This window comes from Falco naumanni, chromosome 12 (genome assembly GCF_017639655.2).
Source record: "Falco naumanni isolate bFalNau1 chromosome 12, bFalNau1.pat, whole genome shotgun sequence".
NCBI lineage: Eukaryota > Metazoa > Chordata > Aves > Falconiformes > Falconidae > Falco > Falco naumanni.
In genome coordinates, this window is record NC_054065.1 from 14,866,398 (window position 1) to 14,886,150 (window position 19,753).

A 19,753-nucleotide genomic window follows, 5' to 3' on the forward strand; every position below is an offset into this window, starting at 1 on the left:
TGCTTTCCAAATGGGGACTTCCATGACAGATAGTTACATCCTGGGTGTGGATATAATATACCATGGGCAGAAAAGTACAGGGATTGTCTTCTGCCAGGGACTTATACAACAACATCTGTAATTCCCCACTGTTTTCTCCCTGATACCCCTTGGAGATGTTTTCTATCCAAAAGTTTTAAAATTACAAATTCCAAAAATCTGCAATCTGAGATTTACCTAGAGAAACTTTTAGATCGTTCATTCCATAAATATCTCTTAGAGGCTGTCTGACGTCAGAGGATTTGGAGAGAGAGGCTGGGCTGAAAGTGAAAACAGCAGCAGTTCCAGTCTCACTATAACAGCACTGCCAGCAAGAGGAGCAGCACAGACAGTTCTCTATGTGGATTACTGGACTGCAGAACAGGGAGGAACTGCGCAGGCACGAGCATTACAGTGTAAGTGCAGCTGCTGTAGCAAATCTTCTCATGTTTTTGCTTGTTTTCAAGAACAAATCTCTGCAAGTACTGCTTGTCTGTCTTGTCTTTTTTTTCTCCTCTGAAATATCCTGAAGCCAGCTTGGCAGCACACAGGATTCAGGTTTAGCTTGATCGTTTCTCCCAAAGGTATGCAGAGGGGCTGACAGTGCAAGCTTTTACACTCTTATGTATGTGGATGGGGGATGACAGGGGATGGGGGAGGTTGAAGGAGACAGCAGAAGGGAAGGACGTATCTTTGGAAGACTGCAAAATGGACTGAAATTCAGCTCCTTCGTATTCTGGTAGCAGGACTTCAAAATCCCAAACAAGCCCTAGGCAGAACTCAGCTTCCTTAAGCAACTCCACAATGCAAGACTACTTTTTTAACTCTTTAATCCCTTCTCATATTGTGCAGTTCCTCTTTCCTTATGAGGACAACAGGCAATTTTCTGGCTCCCTGACAGTGAAGTCCTGTCCCACTCTGCCAGGCTACTGACAGTAACAGATCCTAACACTAGCGTAGTGTGTTGCTTGCTAAATCTGACAAATTTAGCACCTTGAGCCTGTACTTGTTTTGTACTGAGGGCTTTCTGAAGAACCTGCTACTTCTGCAGAGGAAAGAGGTGTCTCTCACATCAAAACCTAACTTTAACAGTGTCTTACATGAAGGAGGCAGCTACTACAAGGAGAATATCCCTGTGAAAAACCTGCCGAGGTACTGCCAGACACATGGTGCAAGTCCTTTGGAAAGTTAGTGAGTCTTAATATTTCATATTTTTTTTACTTCAGCAGTCCAGAGATTCCCAAGCCTCCTCCATAAGAAGGTATTTTTTTCAGTGGGGCACTCAGCTGTATTTATTTACGGTTAAAATCCAGTGCTGCATCCATGTTATTAACCTTGCTTCCTCCACCTCACACCTGGATGTCCCTTCTTCATTCCCTGCGTAGAGATGGGACCACTTCTGGGGACAGCTGCCTCTACAGCTGTGGAGCCTCTACAGCTGTGGAGCCTCCACAGCCTCTTCATTGGCATCTTCTGTAATAAGACCCATGATAGAAACAGCTCATTTCCCCTGGTGCGTGGAAGAGTTTGATGCTTCCTGTGTGAAGCTGACATATTCATTTCCCCTGGTGTGTGGAAGAGTTTGATGCTTCCTGTATGAAGCTGACATATTTAGCTAGCACTTCAGAAAGCTCTTTGCCAGTGAGAGGGTGGTTGGTCTGTGCAGTTTCTGGAAGGAGAGATGACGCCCTTGAACATAAACACAAAACTGGGCTGAGAAGCAGGAGCTATGTGAATTGCACAATATAATGCACTGTGCTGTTAGTAATTGGCTTCAGCCAACAAGCAGTCACAAGAAAGGCTGTTGCGAGTCAGCGCTCCCTGGGCTGTGTTGTTTTAGTAATGGAATAAGTCTGCAAATACTTTTGAGAGTGGTACAGTGGGTTGCTGGGGCAGGGAGAAGGAAGTAAAGAAGGAAAAGTAAAGATGGGGAGGAGGTTTTGCAGGGAAAAATGCAAAATGAAATTGAGCAAGTGCAGTCAGCTGTGCTGAAAGGAACTGCAGGTTGATGTAACCACTGTTCTGGCTAATGTAATAGGAGTAACCTTTACTAGGCAGATGTTCAGGGTCTAATTCCTGGTAAGGGATGCCATGCCATGTAAAGTGAGCTAGGCTGAGCTGGAGAAAAAGCAACCGTACTGACTGCGTGTGTAAGGGAGCTTGTGTTCTCAGAGCCAGATCCTGTGGGGATGCACTTTTGAAGTGAAGTGTTCAGACTTGGAAGGAATTGGTTTGGGATCTGGGCTGCTTTACCATGACATATCAGAATCCTCTTCCTCTCCCTCTTTTCTTTCTTATTAGATTTTGTTTCCAGTAGCCTAGCAGCTTCTTTTCCAAGAAGCTGCTTTATTTTCTTAGCAACAGCCTAACCACATTGGCTAGCAATATGAAAAAAAAAAAAAAATACCATTGAGAAATGTAGTAACTTGTTAGAAATGTATATGCCCCAATAAAAGCTTGAAAGTTGTCACAGCCAAGACAAGTGTCTGGGAGCCACAGACACTTTTACCTGGTTCAGTGGTTAGTCTGTCTGAAGTGCATTGGGCAATACAGAATTAATATATACAGAACTGCTGAAAGCTGAGAGGGTGAGAAGAGGAAATAAGGAGGAGAGAACTCCAGATTTGGTCTGTTTTAAATTCACTGCTTCCTTTCTGTCTTACGATTCTTCTTTCTGTCTTCCAGCTCAGCATCCCACTAGTGAGTGACATTATCTGCAAGGGTTTGCAAGTCTAGAAGTTCCATGTGGGCTGTTAGTCATGGTTCAGGGGGAGAGTTGCACACTGAGTGGAAGTGTGGGAGGAGGAATGGGGAAGAAGATATTGATCTGGCAGGAGATAAATTTAGTGTCTTGTGAGAATGCATGGATCATCATTCAGCATCCTTGAGTTTGGATGAGATAATACCATCCAGGAAATTGCTAGTTCTTCTACAGGTGGACACTGACCCTGGAAGCAAAAGAAACAAATACAATATGGACAAGGCAGACATCTTTTCATTTTTGATTTGTGAAACAGAAAGCAATTCCCTGTTGGAGTTTATGACAGTCCCAGTGCAACCCTGAGGTTTTTAAAGTCTATATTATGTGTTACAAAGTGCAGTCTCATGGTTTCACAGAGCTGAGTAAGCAAATTCTCTGGATATCCTAGTGGCCTTACCGCACTGTATCACTTGTCTGCTGCTATCGCTGATGTTTATTTTAGTTGTGCTTCTTATGTGTAGTGGAGATCATTCTGTTCATCTTGAAATCTGTTGCAAAAACTTTTCTTACAAAGTCCAAATGTGGCCTGCACTGACTGTATTTTATTGGCAGGGAGGCATGGCACGAGTTGAACAGCATCTTTAAGGCTTTAAACCTGGATAGTTTGGTTTTGCTCCATCTGCCTTAGTTGACATAAAATTCCCCCGAGGTCCAATGGAATCCCAGAAACCCATCTAGTCCCTCCAGGCCAGCCATTTGACCTAACAATTGAGCAACCAAGGGACACCATTTCCTGACACTTAGGGGAAGGATGTGTGGGAGGTTTGGCTCTCAATACTTTAATTGCTGTGAATTTTCAAACCTGGGTCAGTCCTATGGAGATCTGACCCTCTCTGCCTTCCCTGCCCCTGCAGCCCCCAGGCAAGCACAGCATGTTCCTAAATTAAAAGAAAGCTGACTGCTCTGATTTTCATTGGATAAAAGAGTTTACATGCATTTTCTTGTGCTTTTTGTTGCATTGATGATTGACATTGGTGCCTCTTGTGTCTTTTCTATTTTACCAGTTGTGTTCCTTAATATCATGCTCCTTTGAACTGAGGCATTTGCAGAAAACTGGTAGTAGTAGGACTCAGTACATACACTAATATGCAGTGGATCTGATTCGTTTCTCATCTTTCTGCAATTCCACTTAACAGTGGAGTTACTTCTGTTTGTCTACTCTGAGTCATTATCAGGCTGAGGACTTGTTATCTTCCAGGCTCTGTGTAGGTATTAAATTTCATAATGCTATGTAAATGATTTAAATAGAATTTATTGGGTTGGATTCTCAGCTAGTACAAATAGGTATGGGGGCTTCAGTGTAGCTATGACAGATGAGTTCCAGCCGAGGATTTGGGCCAGTGTCTTCAGACTGGTAACAGTAACCTGAGGTACAGACAGTGCAAGTCTGCTCTCAGGTGTATTAGTGAAGGGTTTTTTTAGCTCTGTATTGTTCAGGAAACTTATTCCAGGCTTCAAATAAAAGTAAATTCAAGTAGCATCAGAATTTGGTTCAGAGAAACTGAGGCCCAAGTTGTGCAAAGTAACCCGTAATTTTGGCTCTTTATTTTTAGTGTCTTGTTAAGGCACCAAGACACTAAAAATTTGAGAGAGCCAAAATTATAAGCTGCTTTTGAAATGCTGGCCAACTGACTTGGGGAAAGCTACACAGTGGATTTGATTCCTCTCACATACTTTTTATGGTGGTGTAACTCTCTGAAGGTCAGTGGAGCTACTGCTGTTTAACAGCAGTAGAAGTCACAGGAGAATGTGTCCCATGTTGCAGGAAGCTCCCATGAGCTTTGGTATGTCAGTCCTGTACTTGTGTTCTGTTTTTCTTGACATGTCCAGGATGTACCTGGCTTTGATATGCTGAAAACCATGTAGCCACATGGCCATGAACACATCACATGCTGAGCAATGCTATTGGTAGTGCATCCTCAAGCTTTCTTGGTGCTGTGTGTTAAATCTGTACCTGATGATGGTCAAACAGGCTTTTCCCTCCCTTAGGCTTTGTGTCCAGTTTGTATGTTGCCCAAACCATCTTCCGTATTAGATTTATACTTTCAATTTTCCACATGGTATTTCAACATTTGAGATTTTGGCTTCTCTGGTGATCTCTATGGTGTCAAATAATGTCTTCTAGTAGGAGGAGCTTTCTACACTTGGGACAACATAAAGTAACAAATCTGACCAGGAGAAGCTCATGGTTTTTGGATTTAGTATAAAAGTTGTTCTGATAATATGTTAGGTTTATACCATTGATAAGATTTCTCTGGAGTTAGGAATTAGAGATACTTAAGGTGGAAAGAAGGAATCAGATAAGAAAGGGAGGAGATCAGAAGGCTGGCTGGAATTCAAGGAGTGGGAGCTGGAGATGGAAGGATGTGTTTAGATTGTGTGAAAATGGAAATAGAGCTAACCTTGAGGAACAGAGAAAAACTTTGGCAGCAGGAGAGGAATAGGCTCCCTCCCTGAATAACAGGCACTTGCTCACTTCCCAGTTTTGCTGGCTTCAAAGTAATAATCACTGAAGTTGGTATTTCTGCTCATGAGCTTTGAAGTTCACACTTTTTTTTGTTGAAGAGTATTTTTCTTTTCTCTGTGTCCCAAGATGACTTAAATTCAGGCAATGCACGTGCCAGCCCAGCTTTTCTTTGGATTGGGGACAAAGCTATTTGTGAGATTCAACAACATTATTCTGTCTCCTTGGTATATTACTTTTTTTTAAGGAGGCATAAACAAGAACTCATTTTTACTGTTAAGGTTTGTTTGGTTTTTTTATTTAAGGCAGTGAACAAGCCTGATTTGGGGGGTGTGGGGGTGTGTGGTGTGTGTATTTTCTTTGCTGTTTGGAGGAGTAATGTTTTTAGCTGCTTAAACAATTGAATTATGAGCCGTGAAGTCTTAAGAGATGTAAATGTACACAGTGCCCTGTTCATCCTTGAAGAAAGTGGTCAGGTCGTATTTAACTTTTTAAGATCATATCTGAAGATGTGTTCTCAGGATATTTTCCTAAATTAAATACACAAACACATACACATATGTGAATGTGCAAAAGGGAGAAGGAACATTTCTGCCAAGGAGAACAACCCAGGTTAGATTTCATTGTGATGAAGCCATACAAGGATACATTTCAAAGGTTTAATATCACGTGGTAGGATTCCCTTCTCCCAAGACAAAACTGTGGGAAGAGATGAAAAGTCTTGGAGGATGGGTCCACTGGTAGCTATTAAACATGATAATCTGGCTGTACTCCCATCTCCAAGTCCTAGTCAACTAAAAGGATTGAGCAGGGGTAGGATCAGACTATATATGGTATTTTTATATGCTTTCCCTAACTGTCTGCAGCTGACCATTACTTGGAGATAGGGTACTGGTTTAGATGGACTTCTGATCTGACTCTGTGTAGTAATTCTTACATTCTGGTGGTCTTTGAGAGTGAAAACACTGAAGATCCTCTGATGTTTTAGCTATTCTATGAGGGAGAAAGTCATATCTGTAAGATGCGGGCTGAGGAACATGACCCAATACACCACAAACCTCCAGAAATTTATTTGCATTTTAGAGTCCTTGAGGTATCAAGCCCATTAAGAAACTATACCTTCATTTCTATCTCTGTCTTTTCTTGTCAGTGAAAAGTGACCAGCATCTCTCCTTGTTCCTCAGTTCAAAAGTAGATTACAGTGACATTTTTTTGCAGAAAGGATTTAATTTGCTAACCCCCCTCCAGTTATTTTTAAAAATGTTTTGGTTTTTGGGGTGGTTTTTTTGCATTGAAATATTTCTGTAAATCTGAACATTATGAACAGGCTTACTCATCAATAAAATTATTGTTGCTCATATTTTCATAAATAACAAATATTTTGGGTGCTTCCATTTTCCAGAAAAGCTCGATGCCTAATAAAAAAAAACCCAACACACTACCACACTATTTTTAGGTGTTTCAAGCTGGTCTTGAAAAATCATTAATCTCTTTGCAAGTTCTTGGTCCTGCACTGTCATCTGTTTTCTTTCAAATCTCCAGAAGGCGTGACAGAAATACATGGTAATTCCATGTTGCTCTGCATCAGCCTGCCAGTTCTGCTCCTTTCCTTGTCAGGTTGAGGGGAACAATCTTTTCAAGAAGGAATGGACCAACCATGGAGCTGTATTAGCATCCTTGCTGATCTGTGCATAGAAGTTTCCTGGACTCTTTTAAAGGTGTAACATGATTACCCTCTAACACGAAGCTATTTTTTTTTTTCCCAAGAATGTTACAACAGCCCCGTCCCTCTGAAAACATGTAGTCAATAAATCATCAACCTACAATACAGTAAATTCTCTACTTTCCACTGGTTTAAAATTGAATCCTGAATGCAGTGGGTATTGTATGTTCATTAGCCAGACTGTTTCTGATGGAGCTGAGGCAATCACAATGGACTGTTCCTATTTAACCAGTAGGAGTTAAATTATGAGACTATTTTCTTGTCTGCTATCATACACTACAAATATGTGAGCATAAGTCACATATATATAGTTAGATAAAGTTAGAAATTTATTCTTTCATTCAGCAGTTTCCTTTGGAAAATTTCCAGACACTTTCCAAATATTAATGCAGTTAGCATTTTGGAAAACTGAGGCACAGCTTTTTCATATTCCTGTAACCTGATGGGAGTCTGTACTATCATATAAATACTCTCACTGCAGGTAGGCTGGAAACCCATTTTTTTTAATTTTTTTTTTTTTTTTTTTAGCTATCTTTATGTTCTCTGAAGTGTTAGTTTAACAAAGCCATAGCAATCAAGCTAAAATATTATAACAACATCTTTATCATGTTGCATTTAGCCTCCTGCCTGGTAGGCAAGCTGTATATTCACCAAAATCAAACTTCTCACAGAATGCAAGTATATCACCCTATTGTAGAGTGAGTAATCTTCCCCTTTCTTTCTCTCTCCCTCATATCTATGTTCTGGCTTTCCAGAGCCTCTAGTTATAATCTCCAGTTCTTCTTCTACTCTCCACCCTTCATTTAGTTTTTTGTCTGCACTGAGAGTATGAAACTTAGGTACTGCTGATAAAGATTGGAAGCGATCTGCCTTAAGTAGATGGAATGAGTTTATTTGTTAGATTAAACAGCATACATCTGTAGAGAAGGTTTTCCAGGCTATCATTCTTTCTTACAAACATTGTCAGGAATGGAGCCATCCACTAGTGCAGACAGTCTTGATTTTCTCACTGAGTCACTGACCATTAAGCTGGGATGCCTGGACTGTGAGTACCCTGCTTAAATCCATTTGGCAGAACCCTGACCCCCTCCAGGCAGGTGACCCCATCAGCATCTGCACAACAGATGAAAGCAAGCAAGACCTTGACCAAACACGAGGAGACTTCAGTCCTTTGCTACTTTTGCAGCCGTATATACAGCAGGAACCAATTAAACTATGTTTCTAACAGCTGAATGCACAGAGAGACAGTTGGTTTTGTTCTTGCCTGTGCTCTGATCTGTCAGCATCCTCCTGCACTGTTATGCAGGGATAGAGTAATAACCATGGTAGGGCTCTGCCAATATGAACTGTCTTCCAGCTGTGCCCTACTGAGATATGAACTTGCCCTCATTGCTTGTTTCATACTTTTACTGCCCTGTGGGTCAGGCATCCCAATGAGTGAATCTCTCTGGCTCTGTTGCAGAGGCCCTGAAATGTGTTGCCAATGACAGAAGTACAAAGCTTGACCTTAGCCTTTCATCGTCAGCAGGATTCAGGCAGTCTGTGTGAATGCTATGGTCTTTGGCACTCACCATTACTAAGTTATAGGGAGAAAAACAGATGCATTTTCTGACTAGGTGAAATTTTCCTTGGGAGACCCGTGAATTGTTTTCCAGCTGTGTCTGGGCTTATCTAGAATAGCTTCATGTACCTGCTGGGGAACATGTGTTAAGCTATAAATGTCCTACTGTGCCCTTCATGACACATTTTATATTTAAACAGAGGCAAAATTTAGCAAGCAACTCCTCACTGCCTCATCCCCTGCTTACTTACAGTGGTGATGTTTAGTATGTTCACATCTATCAGGACATCTCCTGAGGCCCATATTCGTTCTGATTTACACATCTGTTAGTGTAGCTAAGCTACTGTGAAATGAAAGCCTTATCTTAAGAAAATGCTTACTGTAAATACAAGCTAGAGTTGACCTAACGTAATATATTAACATTTTCATATGGTATCACTATACTTCTAACAAAAAGCAGTTTAAGAATGCTACTTCATCAGTCTTGACAGTCAATTTTTCCATTATTGACCTAAATTTTTGCAAGGTATATCAACATGCAATTCAGATTACGTATGAATACCTTGTTTTGTCTCACTTTGACAAAAATATTATCTGTAGCTTTATGTATTTTTATCCACAGAGCATGAATATTCAAATAAGAGTGGACTGAATTATGATCTCTAGAATTAGATATCAAAGGTTAGGGAGGTGATATTATACCTCTGTACAATGAAATACCTAATTTGTCATTGTCAGCTGCTTTAAAATAAGAGTGAAAATGGATGCCCTACTTCAGACTGGAAAACTTATCTAATTCTGCTTCCCACTGGTCACTTGAAGTCTTATAGTAATGTGTGACGGTATTGGAATAAATGTGCTGTGAAGTCTGCTGGACTATGTGTCTATTATGCAGTTGTCTGTGATTGTAGGAAACAGGATATGATGACTTTGTAGTCCTATACTCCCATGAATGCACAACACAGAATCCAATTGACCACCCTACAGGCTCTGGTGACATGTGGGACTGCAGCAAATTAAAATGGAAGCAGATGGCAAAAAAAAGTCGCCTCTGTGTTTTGCCTTGTCTTTTCTTTCAGGGATGTTGCCTTGAGTCTTTGATCCAAATAGCCTGCTGAGGAAATATGTCTCTGAGCTATGATGAAACAACACTGAGAATGCTGTGTTCAGTTCTGGGTACTCAATAGTAAGTGGTTACACAGTGATGGGGAGAGATACACAATCTTCGTTTTTCCTTTGAGCACTCATTAGTCATGGTCTCTTGGGATTCTTTAGCCCTTTCAGGAATAAACTTAATTCATAGAAGCCAGAAGGAGCTGGGCAGTTTGGTGCCAAACTAGGAGGCAATGCCTCCAGAGAAATGGGAAATACTCTTTGACATCTATTAGAAATTCTCCCACTGTTAATCCTGGGCTTGCTTCTGCTGTCTGGCCACTGTCATTAACTTCCATTAACTGTTTGCGTGACTTGTGTCATATGCTTTCCAGTGTGCTATCTATCTATCTATTTACCTACCTACTTGTTTATTTGTTTGTTTGTAATAGAACAACCCAGGCTGCATGGATGTATAAGCTTTCTTTTCTAGGTTTCCTGTTTACACTGTGTGACCCTAAGTCCATGAGCTCTCCAGGTTCCTGTATTTGTTGCATTTGAACTTTTAAAGCCAAAGTTCTCACCATCATTTTGGAGGCTTGTTTCTAGGGCCAGATTTTGCCATTTGATATGAATCTTGTGATGCTAATACGGTGGGTAATAATGAGCCCTGTAGCCACTGTGAAGTTCCCTGAGAAATTAACTCAAGGGTATCACAAAAGCAGTTTCCCCAGTTCTGTGATACTTAGAAGCAGTCTAAAAAGTCTCCATGTAGAATAAGATGCTGTGCTGGATTTGTTTAGAATCTCTGGATTTCAATTGTGTTCTGAGTGTCCCATGAAGCTTAAGGGTCACAGGGAATGTTGTACCACTCCTAGGCAGGCAAATACACCCAGACTTGAGTTTGTTCAGCAGTCAGTGTGCATGGTTCTTAAAACACAAAGCTCCCTTTTACATACTCACTTAGCAAAGACACAGTAATCACTGCATTATATTAGCGTCTGTATATCTGACACACCCAGTGATTTGTTTGCAGACTTTCCCACACCCTCAGAGTTGACACTTTTTAGTTTGGGTCATTTTTACCATGGCTGTGTCAGATGACATTTTCCTTCCAGATATTTTTGGGTGTAGCTGATTGCAGCAAGGAGAGAGGACATAACATCTGCCTTTTGCAGCTCACCTGAGTTGCATCATTAGGAAGAATTAAAACATTCAGGAAACTGGACTAGATAATCATCATAGGTCCCTTCCAACTGAACTATTCTGTTCTATTCTATTTTCCTGTTTATGGGTGTTTTTTGTTTGGTTTGCCTTTTTTTTTTTTTTTTTATTATTTTATACTATGTACCATCTATCTGTATGCTTACAGTTCTTTCTTTATGCCCTCCTTTCTTTGCCCAGCAGAGGAATAAGTTAGGCCTGAGAATCTAATATGGCCCTAACTAGACCTCACCATATTGAACCACTGCACCAAACACTGGGCCTTTAATTTCCTTACTGCCATTTATTATCAATAGGAGGATTTTGTTATACTCCTATTCTATTTAACTGGTCTGCTGTATAAAAGTCTGTGTGATTATGTTTATTGGTATTTTATGGTTTTTTGGCCTTGCTTGAACTGTGTCAGCTATTGGATGCTGTAAAATGCGTCAGAGCTGACTAAGTGGCCGCTTGTCCTGCCTGCTTTGCTAATCGTGCTGAGTCAAGTAGTATCTATTGGGTATGCAAGCTTGGCAGGTAAGGAAGGGTTTTGTTAACTCAGGGAACCAAATGAGTTGTAGATGGGAGCTATGCTGCTGGTTTGGCCAATAATTACAGGCTGCAGGCTTCACAGGTTCCCAAAGTTAAGCAACCTCCAGCTTGCTTAATACTTGGGTAAGATACCAAGGTCTGTATGAAGCAGTGCTGATCATTTAGAGGCATGTATTAATTTTGATTCAGGTTCAAGACCAAAATGTGAGGAATTTGATACTACAGGATATCAGAGTTTCTTGACTGTGCTCTGCAGTTCTATCAAGCACTAAACCAGTCATCTTTGAGAAAAGGAGTCAAGAGTTAGGAAACATAGCTTCCAGAATAAAGTAACAATTTTGGTCAGTACCTGGTTCAGTAAAATGTATAGTTCTCAGATACTTATCATTAGGTGCACTAAGAATGAAACACAGTTTAATATAACTGTCTTTGATTTCTGGTTTCTCTTTGTCTTCTGGCTGCTTGTTTCTGACTCCACACAGACCCTTAATAAACTGTCCTTTCCCCAAAAATATTAATATAGATGATCCCTTGGACTCCACCCCTCTGTGTCTGAGAGTTGTGTTACAGTAGGCCAATTACAGGACCCCACTTACAAAAATAGTTTTTAGCTGTGGATGCTTTAGGTTTTGTGTTCAAAATGTATATAATTTATGATATGACCCAAAACATCTCAGCTCTGGCAGACTTTGGCTTTGACCTGTAGGGCTTGTTTTTTCAGAATTGTTGAGCATCCACATCACCAGTTGACTTCAAAAGGACTTGTGGGTGCACAGGCATTCAGTCACTTGCCCAAGGTCAGAATGATGGTCAGGATCGGAGCTCCACAGAGCAATTCCTGGTTCCAGGTAAATAAACACATACGACAAACTGGTAGACATTTCTGATCTGTGCAGGGATCTTGTGTAGCTGCATCTCTAGAAATGGGTCTTGGTAGCTGCATCTTTAGAAATAGGTCTTGTCTTTCTTAATAAGATTTAAACAACTACACTTTCATAATAACAGCTATCGCCACCTGTTCAGCAACAGTAACTACCAGCTGAGTAGGAACTGTTGTGCATTGCTGAGGTTATCTCTTCCATTGTAGTGATTATTCTTAAAATATCATGGACTGGAAATTGACTGGAATGTCCCTTCTGTTTTGGCTTCACACTGACCTGGTTGCAGACTGTGAACCAGTTTTGGTTTTCTTTCCTGAGGACTTACCACAATTAGCTTCACGGAAAAGAGGTGGATGAACAATGCAGCAAGCCCTGCTTTTTCATATTTACTGCAGTAAGTTTAAAGTTGCCTGGAAAACTCAACAGCTATAGAAAGCAGCATGTTGGAGTGGCATCACAGCCACATCCTTCCTCACAGTGTCAGCTGAATTGGCTAGGGAGTTCTGGCTGCACTTTTTCACAAAAAAACAGTAATTTCCCTGAGCTCTCATTAGCACACTCCAGTGATCAGGGTGCACCATGCTGTGCAAAACCTCCACATACTTCAGGAATAATGTAATCTAGGTTTTTGTCTGAGGTCTAAGCATGATTTGACTAATGGTGATTTAGAGCTGAAATAGAAGCAAGGCTAGAGAAGTGGGCTGAAACATTTTTTTCATTTAACTGAGTTGCCTAAACACTGGGGACTAAGATGAGCTTACGCAGAGCCTTCTAACATTGACTCTGAGTCAGGCATTATTATCCCTGTTTTACAGAGTACAGAGTCAGAAACATGAATTGGCTTGCCCATGCCCACACAGAAATGCACAGCTAGTGTCAGCATTACAACTTAGTTACTCAGAAGCATACAGGTGTGCAACATGTATCACACTTTTCCCCACTCCTGCTTGCTGTAAAGACTCCTTGCAAGGGATCAGTGCATACTCTGTTCCCTTGCTGCCTTTTGTGAGTATGGCTGTTCTCTTTTGGTGTAATTGTCTTCTTAATATAAAAGTCTTCATGAGAAAAGTAATGCTTTTCAGAGTGTACGGTTTCAAGGTGACTGTAAAAATACAGTTCCTTGAGTCTGAAAAAGTTTGTACCTGTAGAGGTTTCTGTTGTTGGCTTTCCTGGGTAAACCAGTCCACACTGGTGGAAAGTGAGAGAGGATATATGAAGATTTCCAGAAGTGGCTGAAGGGAATTTTCCTGGCCATAGAAAAGTACAACACTGAAAATGAGAGGATTAAATGAAACCAGTAATGTCTAAAAGATTTAGAAAACTTCAGGTTGATGTTGAGATTGAGACTTAGGTTTCCTGTCTGTTGACAATTTAAGAATGCTTTTACCTCTCCATAGATGCTGGGCATAACCATTTGTGTCAACTTCCCTATGGCCCAGAGCAGAATCTGCAGGCCCTTTCCTTTAAAGCCTTTGGAATTTACATAACCCTGCAATTGTAGCAATGCAAAATGTGGCTCTGGTTACAATAATAACGGTTTAGGGAACGCAGGGAGAGATTGTAGCGGCAAAGGCATAAAAGCAAAACAAAACAAAACCCTACATGCTGTTTTAATTTTCAGCAGCCACGTGAGAGCTGTCCTGCAGTTCCTGGCTATAAATAAATCTCTGCCGTCATAGGAAGACAAAAAACAAAACAGTTCACATTCCTTCCAAATTTTCTTAAGGTTATAAAAAATAAAGAAAAGGTAAATATTTCAAAAGCAAACTGTGTCTTTGCTGAGGAATGTCAAATTACTACTCAAAAGGGTTGATATTTACATCAAGTGAAGAAATTTGGCATTAAACCTCTCTTTCCCTGCTCCATCTCCATCAGCTCATTTGAGAAAACCACTTAGGACTGTACAGATAATGTGCCAGGCAATGCTTCTTAAAACCCCAGGGGTTCACTGCCCTAGTGTCAGCCAAGGCAGGAACTTTCTTTGAGATGAATGAGGACTACACAGAAGCATGCCTGTTGCTTCTTGTCAGATGTTACATCCTAGTTCTGTTATATGTTATGTTAGGAAGATTGGGACCAGGATCACTTCATTGCACAGTGGGACACTGTGGCACTGACAGATGCAGACATGAATGTAGAATCAAATAGCCAGTGCTCCATACCAAAACTAATGCTACAGAAATAAGCAGGCCTGCTTGATAAGTAAGCTTTTACTCATTACATGTGGCTAAACAAAGATTTGGTCACCTGTTCAAATCCTGTTTCAGTTGATCATAATGAAAAATTGTTACAATTGCAAGTGTTGTAGTGTAAGCTACCTTACGTTTAGACTCAGGGATGAGAAGATGTGATGCTATGTGAATCACATGACTAAGGATAGCTCTTTAAGGAATATAAGGATAGACTGATCCACGAAGCAGTAACATAGCGAATAAATTGAGATAACCTTTAGCAGAGTGCCCTAGCATAACCAGGACTGTGTGAGGGTTTCTCTACATTAATGAGATTGAAAGGTTTAGTTCAAACTTCTTCATCAGCAGCTCAATGTCCAAGTCTTTAAATGTGGCCTAATGTGTCAATGTGTTGAAGTCGCAGGTGGCAAGACTGGAGATGGGGAAAGAAGAATCAACACCAACAAACTGGGAAGAAAATGTGGTTTGCAGGGAAAATGATAGATTTGACTCTGAGCTGTGATGTTGTTTTGAATGGGAATGAGGCCTCCCAGAATGGGATATCTTTGGATTTGAAAGTTTTCTGTGGAAAGCATAGAAAGGACAAACTACAGCAGAGGAGGAGCCTGATGTGCTGTGAAATGGTTGTCCAGTATATGATAGCATCTGCTTGAATAGCTCATCGTGGGGATGGATGATGAGCCAGTTGAGAGCTTTTGGGTCAAGATTAGTGAGCAATACAACAAGAGCAATGCTTTGTTGGATGTCTGTTATAGATTGCCTGATCAGAAGAACAAGTAAAGGAAAACTTCTTCAGGCAAATGGAAAAGCCTCATGACCATCTCAGTATCTGCTGGAAGGGCAACACAGCAAGGCACAAGAAATCCAGCAGGCTTCTGGAGTGATGACAACTTTCTAACACAAATAAGGGATGAGATGAAAAGTTGCTCTACTGGACCTGGTATTTACAAACAAGGAAGAATGGGTTGGGGTTGTGGCAGTCAAGGGTAGCTTTGGCTGAAGTGACCATGGGATGGTAGACTTCAGGATCCTGAAAGAAGGGAGCAAGGCAGAAAACATATCACAACCTTGGACTTCAAGAGAGCAGACTATGGCCTCTTCAGGTACCTGCTTGAAAGAATGCGACAATACACAGCCCTGGAGAAAAGAAAGCTCCAGGAGAGCAAATTGTTTTTTAAGGATCTCCCCCGAGCTCAAAAACACTTAATCCTGATGAGCAGGAAATGAAACAAAGGTTTCAAGAGGCCTGTATAGGTAAGGACATCCTGACTAAACTCAAATGTAAAAATGAAGTTTACAAGAGGTAGAAGTAGGGTCAGGTGACCTGGGAGGAATAAAGACACAGTATCTGAATATGTGAGGATGGGATAAGGAAAACCAAGGCCTACTTGGAGGTGAATTTGCTAAGGGACATGAAGGGCAACAAAAAGGGTTTCTAAAGGGAGATGAGCTGCAAAAGAAAGATGAGAGGAAAAGTAGACCCACTGCTGAATGGTCTAGGGGACTTGGTGATAAAGGACACAGAAAAGGATGGGATACTCAAGTCTTCTTCACTGCGGTCTTTACTGTAAGTACTCAACCCTCAGAAATCCTAGGCCTCTAAGACCAGCAGCAAAGTACACAGCAAGGAAGACTTGTCCTTGATGGATGAGGATGCAGTTAGAGAATATCTAAATACAGTGGACAAACAAAAAAAGTCCCTGGAATCTGATGGGATACACTCACAAATGCCGAAGGAGCTGTCTAAAGTCATTGTTAAGCCACTCTTGATTATCTTTGAAAGGTCATGGACACTGGGGGAGGTTCCTGAGGACTGGAAGAAAGGAACTGTCACTTTTATCTTCAAGAGGGACAAGAAAAAGGATCTGGAGCACTACAGGGTGGACAACGTCATCTCAGTCCCTGGGAAGGTGATGGAGCAAACAATCCTAGAAACCATTTCCAAGCATATGAAGGACCAGAAGGTGACTGGGAATAGTCAAATATAAGGAGGAATCTATAAAGAGAAATCATGCCTGACCATCCTAAGAGCCTTCTATGATAAGATGATTGGCTTGATAGATATGGAAAGAGCACTAGATACTGTTTATCTTGACTTTAGTGAGACTTTTGACACTTTCACATGTCATCATTAACAAACTGATGAAGTGTAGGCTAGATAAGTGATCAGTGACATGGCTTAGCAGCTGGCTGAGCTCCTGGGCTCAAAAGGTTGTGGTCAGCAGTGAACAGATCAGCTGTGGGCCACACAAATAATGTAACCCAGGGTTAGTGCTGGGATTCAAAACTGTTTAACATCTTCATTAATGGCCTGGATGATGGGACCAAGTGCATGCTTAGCAAATTTGCAGACAACATGAAGCTGGGAAGAAAGTTTGATAGACCATGTGGTCATACTGCTGTTTGAATGCCAGGTCCTCTTCCTGGGGAGAAATAACCTCATGCAGCAGTACAGACTGGGGTCAACCAGCTGGAAAGCAGCTTAGGGAAAAAGAACCTGGAGACACAGCACTCAAGGAGCTGAACATGATTCTGAAATGTACCCTTGTGGCAAAGAAGGCCAACAGCTTCTGAACTGTATTAGCCAGCAAGTCAAGAAAGGTGATCCCTCCTCTCTGTTCACCATTGGTGGGACACATCTGGAATGCTGTGTCCAGTTCTGGGATTCCTCAGTGCGAAAGAGAGATGGACATATTGGGGAAAGTATACCAAAGGACCACAAAGATGATTGAAGGGCTGGTATATCTGACATATGAGTAGACACTGAAAGATCTGGGACTATTTATTCCAGAGAAGGCTTGAGGGGATCATATCAATATGTATAAATACCTGATGGTGAGGGGAGTAAAGAGGATGAAGCCAAATGTTTCTCAGCAGTGCCCAGTGGCATGATGGGAGTTTATGGGCACAAACTGAAATACAAGAAATTCCATTTAAGCATAAGAAAAAACTTTTTTAATGTGGGCATGATCAAATACTGGAACAGGTTTGTCAGAAAGGTTGTGAAGTCTCTGTTCATAGAAATACTCAAAACCTGACTGGATGATGTCCCAGGCAACCTTCTGTAGTTGACCCTCCTTTGAGCAGTGGGTTTGGAGCTGGTGATTGGCAGAGGTCTCTTCCAGCCTTAACTGTTCTGTGCTCTGTGATACCTTAATTTGTCTTTTTCTCATGACTGAGTCAAAACAGATCAAGAACTGCAATCACAGCTGGCACTTACTATTTGGGGCCAAGTAGTATCTGGGATATGCTGTCCCACATCCTCTTAAAGTTAGTTATGCCAGGACAAAAATCAGGAATTGTGGTGGAAGTTTTTGGGGGTGAGCAGTAGAACTGCTTCCTTTGATATACATAATTTCAGATTGGGTAGAGGACTTCACTCATTAATGTTCCTGACGTGGTATCTTTCACTAATGTCAAATTCTTACAGAGGAGGGAAAAAAAAAGAGGTCTCAATTTGCCCAGTGTTGAAAGACCTGTGTTAAAGTTGATATTTGTACTTCAGTGGAAAATGGGGTTAATAAAGGGAAAACAAGGCCCTGTGTTTCTATTATCCCCAAAAGACAACAGTTTCTATGAATAATCTTAAGGCACCCAGGGAGGAATTGACAATTTTAATGATGTTTCTCTTAAAACAGCTTAGTTAAATGCCTTGGGAAGCAAATAAGGAGAAGGTTGCTTTAATGGTATTTCCTAAAATGACAGTGCAGCAGCATTTGTGGAATGTCCTGGAGCACAATCATTTGGTTTTAATAAAAAATAATGAAAAAAACCCCAACAACAAGAAAATTAGCTGAATTATATACGTAAATAATTTATAACAGATTTCTTCCTAAATCCTGGAAGTCATGTCTAGAGCAGCTGATAGAAAGAAGCTGAAGCCAATAGTTCTGTATCAGCAGAAAACCATCTTTCTACATGTTAATCATGCTCTGTGCAAATTTCTTTTTCTCTATCAGTGATCACTTATGATCCCTATACTCAAAGTTAATTTGTAGAGTAACCAGTCAACATTTTGTCTACAATGTAAATGCAATCATTGTTGAAGATACAATGGTACATGTGAGATGGTCATGTTAGGTTTGATTCTGGAGTGTATTAAAAGCACTGTTAAGTGCTTCAGCAAAGAAGCCTTTAAGTTTTTTCTTGCCTTTACATGTTCAAATAGTACCTGCTACCTGCATCTTCTCTTGCTTAGTGTCAAGCATGTGCTTCAAATCACTCTGGTGTAAGGCAAAGTAATTTCATCAGAACACTGGAAGACCATCCCTGTGTTAAAGTTAACAGATAACATACAGGAACCTATGTAAATATTTCTATTGTAATTTATTTTGAAAGTGAAAAAAACTTTGGAGATGCCTTTTATATTGATAGAAAGCTAAAAGGAACTATTTATTTGCAATTGTTTCTCCAGAAGACCATCTCTACAGTCAAAACAGCTGTACTAACTTATCTGAAGGTGGGGCCTTCCTACTTGGCGAGGACCTGAACTGAACACAGACCCACAGAGAGAGAGAGAAGAGCAAATCAGAAACTACACAGATCATCCAGGTTAGTTCTAATTTGCTTGTGGGGAATGGGAGGGGAATGGAATATCAGACATAACTTCATTCACCAGGCAAAGGCAAGAAGAATCTTCTACCTATTTCAAGGTGGTTTTCAATTTCAGAGCAAAATTACAGAAAACAGGTCCTCACTATCCCCAATTACAGACAAACCAGGTGTATTTAGAAGCAACAGATATCCTAATGGCATAAAAATTGTAACCTTCTACACCATCTGTTCTCTACCCCATTACCATTTCAACAGAACTTGTACCCAGGCTATGCTACTAGCATTAGTCATGCTGTTACTCAGTCTGAAAGGCCAGCATATTAATTTGGTTTTGATTATAATTATAGTCTAAACTGGAGGCGTTTCTTGTAAGTTAGTAAATATGCTTATTGGAAATGATAGTTTAGTAATGTTCTTGATTTTATGCTCTGTTCTTCCTCTCTCTTTCTTTATACTGTCCTTGATTCTTCCAGAGTGACCACCAATTAGAAGAAAACTTAGTGTCAGCATCTTCCTCCGTGGTGCAATTTAGAATCCTTTAGGGTTTTACTCTGTTAAGAAGAGCTTGTGCATTCACTATCACAGAATCATAGAATCCTTTAGGTTGGAAAAGACCTTTAAGGTTATCAGGTCCAACCATTGTTGTGCATGAAGCCTAATTACACCTAATGTCTCATTGTTTTCAGTGTCCTTTCTATTAATGTGTTTGCAGCAGTCACTTACAAACAAAAGAATGTGAAACCTTTTCTTCC

At 40.7% G+C, this 19,753-nt stretch overlaps 1 protein-coding gene across 1 annotated transcript in view; it reads left to right on the forward strand.

Annotated features, from left to right (window-relative positions):
- The first annotated feature begins 346 nt into the window (after positions 1-346).
- Positions 347-19,753, forward strand: part of DAAM2 (dishevelled associated activator of morphogenesis 2) — a 205,539-nt gene continuing 186,132 nt past the window's right edge. Inside the window, exons 1-2 of the mRNA XM_040612105.1 lie at positions 347-434; positions 18,862-18,998. The gene's annotated coding sequence lies outside the window, so the exon portion shown is untranslated. The remainder of the gene's footprint in view (positions 435-18,861; positions 18,999-19,753) is intronic.